This window comes from Scylla paramamosain, chromosome 2, assembly GCF_035594125.1.
Source record: "Scylla paramamosain isolate STU-SP2022 chromosome 2, ASM3559412v1, whole genome shotgun sequence".
NCBI lineage: Eukaryota > Metazoa > Arthropoda > Malacostraca > Decapoda > Portunidae > Scylla > Scylla paramamosain.
In genome coordinates, this window is record NC_087152.1 from 24,934,255 (window position 1) to 24,939,254 (window position 5,000).

A 5,000-nucleotide genomic window follows, 5' to 3' on the forward strand; every position below is an offset into this window, starting at 1 on the left:
CATCACAACACGTTACAGAGAATCTCGGCGCGTACAACAAGCTTCATGTGTGTAGGAACTAATGGTCAGTTTTCCTTGCAGGTGTGAAGTGAGCGGCTTCCACTTCGCCATCCCGTGAACGGCCCGCAGGAATCTCTGCCAACACCTGCTTCAGCACTGCTGGCATCTGGTCGTCAAATAGCGGTGCCACGCCGGGCCTGACGTGCTCCGTTGCAATCGGGGAGTCGAGTTTCACAAGGAAGACTGGCCGAGCATCGCCGCCTTCAAGCCCCACAAGAGGTGTTCAGTATCGTTGGTACAGAGCAGAGGGCCTGGTACAAGAGTTTTCATTGCAGTCAAGGAAGTCAAGAATTTTAAGCAGGAGTTTAGACTCAAACAGTTAACAGCAGGAAGAACGCCTGAAATTCCCTTCAAGTTGCGGGGGGACAACGGGCAACCTTCAACACTTGCGGAGGCACAAGAGTTGTGGGCAGTTTCGCCAGGAAGAGTTTGTTCCGCACTCAAGTTGACACAAGGACTCAAGAATGAGCAAGAGTTCTCTAGTCTGGGAAGAATGTAGCAAGTCCCTCTTCTGTACTCAACAACCACCACCACCACCACCATTCAGGCTTGGGGTAAGCTTTGTACATTCCATTACTCCAGTAATAAGGAAAAGAAGTGCCATGTTTATCCTGTTGTGTGTTTATTAACTTGTCATACACTAAAACAATAAAAATTCAATATACCGTCTTGTGTACTATGTCAATAATATCTTCTGCAAATAAACAACCTTTCTTGGAGTACAGTTCATGCCCTTAAGGTGAAAAAAAAAGCCAGGATTAACTTGGTTTATTAAAAGCAAGTTTAAGATACAATTTGCACGAGGAAGCCCTGTCCAAGCGACTCCGGTGTCGCTCGGATGGGGTTTCTGTGTTCAAATTGTATCTTAAACTTTTTTTGGGGTGGGTTAATCCTGGCTTTTTTTTTTTTTTTTTCTTCTTCTTCTGTGCATGAATTGTTACCACCAAACAATTTATTTTACACTATACCACACTGTTAGGAAACTCTATATTTTTTCACATATATAAGAATAGTCACAAATTTATTTATTGGCAATAGACATGCAAATCGTACAGCAATGCATCCTGGACTAGACAATACACTGGTGGAGTCAGGTGACATGGTGTGTGCTGTGGCACCTGGCTTGTGACACCTGTACAGCAGCAGCAGCAAGTTCTGGCTGTAGACACCCTCCATTTGGCTCTTCCTGATGTCACAGCCTGCAACACGGCACCACCAGTCCGACTGCAGACAGGACGTTCGCTGGCACGAGACAAACGTCTGCAAAAGAGTAGTGCAACTTTGGGAAAATGGAAAGTTATGAACACTCTGAACTTGTATCACACAAAACATGTTACACAGTAATTCTATCTGCCAAAAGCTGCCTTTTTACTTTTCACAAACTCTTTACAAAGTGTTCACTCCGGGGCCCAAACAACCCTCAGACACTCCACAACTCCACCCAAAAAAAACCACCACCTCTCCACCCCACAAAACCTCTCCAACAAATCAAAACTTTCTCCACTAACCTTTTCATCCACTTTCCTTTTCCCACAAATCCTTTAAATATTATCTTCACTTAAGCATCCTTCAAATATTTTTCTCTCTGGGCCTCTCCACTTGCCCCAAAATTCCTGTGATGAAATTAAAGCAAGTTATTGATTTGTAGGCCTAACATGGCCTTGGCAGGTAGGGAAGGAATGAGAGAGAGAGAAAGAGAGAGAGAAATACACCAATAAAACCACACAATAGCAAAAACAATATAAAATCTTCTTAGGCTTATGAAAAAAATAATGAAAATTAAATACAAGCCTAAAAAATCTCAATGGAAATAATTAAAAGTAACAAAATTTGTTTATTCTTATGTCAAAATTAATGTAAAATAATAAAAAGAAATATTCTTAATTTTTTCTCACCCCCCATAGGCCTAAATAGCTAAAGAAATTATTTGTGAAGGTTTATGCAAAATTTGGATGTCTAAATACAAAGGTAGTAGTAGTAGTAGTAGTAGTAGTAGTAGTAGTAGTAGTAGTAGTAGTAGTAGTAGGAGAGAGAGAGAGAGAGAGAGAGAGAGAGAGAGAGAGAGAGAGAGAGAGAGAGCTCTTGCACCTGTATTCAAATGAACATGTTTAACCCCCCCTCTCTCTCTCTCTCTCTCTCATTATTATTATTCTCTCTCTCTCTCTCTCTCTCTCTCTCTCTCTCTCTCTCTCTCTCTCTCTCTCTCTCTCTCTCTCTCTCTCTCTCTCTCTCATTATTATTATTATCATTTTGAGACTAGAAGAAAGAAAGGAAGAACCAACAGCAGCAGCAGGAGGCCTGTTGGCCCCTACAAGGCTTTCTGTGGTACACTACACAACATAATCTACAGTGGAGGAGGAGGAGGAGGGGGGGGAGACTTCCATTAACACAATAAATAAATAAATGAGGAATAAGAAATATGGGGAGGGCTCTCTCTCTCTCTCTCTCTCTCTCTCTCTCTCTCTCTCTCTCTCTCTCTCTCTCTCTCTCTCTCTCTCTCTCTCATAAATAATAATGATAATAGATTTTCAAGTACTACTACTACTATTACTACTACTACTACTAATGCAAACAGTAGTAGTAGTAGTAGTAGTAGTCAGACACAAAGAAACACAGACAGACAGACAGACACAAAGATAAAGTTTTGAGAAAAATAAGAGAGAGGGAAAAGATCACATTTAAAGATGAGAGAGAGAGAGAGAGAGAGAGAGAGAGAGAGAGAGAGAGAGAGAGAGAGAGAGAGAGAGAGAGAGAGAGAGAGGAGAGAGAGAAATTACATAATTACATAGGAATTACAATATCACAATATCAAACATTAGTGAGAACTCTTGAGAACTTGAGAACTCTGCTACCTGTATTTAAAAGGCTGTAGTTGAGGTTACTTTGGTTTTCAAGAGTGTTTTTAAGGTTCTAGTGACTGATTAACAATATTTCTGCATTACTGACAGGAGAAACACCCTTGAGAATCCTGCTACCTGTATTTAAAAGGCTGTAGTTGAAGTTACTGTGGTTTTCAAGGATGTTCTTAAGGTTCTAGTGACAGATTAACAATGTTTCTACATTCCTAATGGGAGAAACGCTCTTTAAAAGGCTGTATTTGAAGTTATTGGAGTTTAAAGCACAAAAAATAAATAAATAATAAAAAATAATCATAAAAAAATTCCCAAACACTCCCAAACACACACACACAAAAAAAATAATAATCATAAAAAAAAATCCCAAACACTCCAAAACACACACAAAAAAAAAATAAATAAATAATAAAAAAATCATAAAAAAAAAACTCCCAGACACTCCCAAACACACACAAAAAAAAAAATAAATAAAATAAAATAAAAATCATAAAAAACTCTCAAACACAAACACACCAAAACGCCCCAAAACACACTAAAACACCCCAAAAAACACACCAAAACACACCCCAAACACACCCAGACCCACCCAAATACTCTCTCTTTCACCTTTATTAGAGTGGAGATGACCTGGCCCTCCCGTTCCTGCCTCAAAATCCTCTCGTCACTTCCCTCCTCCTGCATCTCCCCACACATTGAGGGAATCAAAAATATCTGGCATCAGGAAGTTCAGAGGGGGCCAGAGCTCTGCCAGGCTGTTCTGCAAGGGTGTCCCGGTCAGCAGCAGCTGGTTCATGGGGGCTAAGGTGTTCAGGGACCTGTAAGAGGGGGGACGAATTACGTTAGGGTCCATTTTGGGGGTTTCTAGGCTGTTTTTATGGTTCTAGTGGCAGATTAGTGAGATTTCTGCATTGCCAACTGAAGAAACACTCTTAAAAGGCTCTAGATGAAGTGACGAGTTTTTTAAGGGTGTTTTTATGGTTCTAGTGCGAGATTAGTGAAATTTCTGCATTACTAATGGAAGAAACTTGAGAACCCTGCCTACCTGTATTTAAAAAGCTGCAGTTGAAGTTACTGTGGTTTTAAAGGGTGTTTTTAAGAATCTAGTGACAGATTAACAAAATACTGCATTATTAACAGGAGAAACACTCTTTCAAAAGACTTTAGTTAAAGTTGTAAGTGTTTTCAAGAGTGTTTTTATGGTTCTAGTGACAGATTAACCATATTTCTACATTCCAAAGGCTCTAGTTGAAGTTGTAAGGATTTTCAAGTTTTTATGGTTCTAGTGACAGATTAACCACATTTCTACATTCCAAAAGCTCTAGTTGAAGTAGCAAGGTTTTTCAAGAGTGTTTTCAAGGTTCTAGTGACAGATTAACAACATTTTTACATCCCAAAGGCTCTAGATGAAGATGCAAGGGTTTTCAAGAGTGCTCTTTCTCTCTCTCTCTCTCTCTCTCTCTCTCTCTCTCTCTCTCTCTCTCTCTCTCTCTCTCTCTCTCTCTCTCTCGTTCATACGTAAGTATCTCCAGGCATGCTGGTGGAGACCCCTCACATCCCTGATGGCCACCTGTAGGGGTTAGGGACAGACAGGAGCAGGGAGACACATTAAAGGTTATCAAACAACCAAATAAAACACCCTTAAACACCCAAAAAAACACCAAAACATCCCAAACACATCAAAACACTCCTGACACAGCCTGACACACACCAAAGACACCCCAAAACATCCTCAAACACCCAAACAATACCAAAACACCCAACACACACCAAAAACACCAAAAAAACACCCCAAACACACATCCCAACACCCAAAACATCCCTGACACACACCAAAAACACATTTTCACCCACCAAAACACTCCCAAATGCCCCAAAACTTAACAGACCCACCCTTAAACACCCCAAAACCACAAAAACAAAATTACACACACAAAGACATCCTAACACACCCCAAAAAACATCCCAAAATGCCCCAAAAATACCTCAAAAACACCCAGAAAACACCCAAACACCCCAACATTACACAAACTATCCTTAAAAAGGCTCCAGTTAAAGTTGTAAGGGATTTCAATGGTGTTTTTATAG

At 40.3% G+C, this 5,000-nt stretch overlaps 2 protein-coding genes across 29 annotated transcripts in view; one reads left to right on the forward strand and one right to left on the reverse strand.

Annotated features, from left to right (window-relative positions):
- LOC135112003 (uncharacterized) overlaps window positions 1–1,235 on the forward strand; it is a 123,478-nt gene extending 122,243 nt beyond the window's left edge. For 5 of the 6 annotated variants that reach the window (XR_010273974.1, XR_010273973.1, XM_064025815.1 and 2 more), the window contains one exon: window positions 82–729. The gene's annotated coding sequence lies outside the window, so the exon portion shown is untranslated. Of the gene's footprint in view, window positions 1–81; window positions 730–1,098 lie in introns of those variants that run through there. The other variant, XM_064025825.1, reaches the window with a different exon arrangement.
- LOC135112014 (prostaglandin G/H synthase 1-like) overlaps window positions 666–5,000 on the reverse strand; it is a 32,793-nt gene continuing 28,458 nt past the window's right edge. For 20 of the 23 annotated variants that reach the window (XR_010274034.1, XR_010274030.1, XR_010274033.1 and 17 more), the window contains 3 exons: window positions 3,522–3,730; window positions 1,569–1,673; window positions 666–1,320 (listed from right to left, as the gene is read on the reverse strand). The gene's annotated coding sequence lies outside the window, so the exon portion shown is untranslated. The remainder of the gene's footprint in view (window positions 1,321–1,568; window positions 1,674–3,521; window positions 3,731–5,000) is intronic. The other 3 variants (XM_064025847.1, XM_064025856.1, XR_010274032.1) reach the window with 2 other exon arrangements.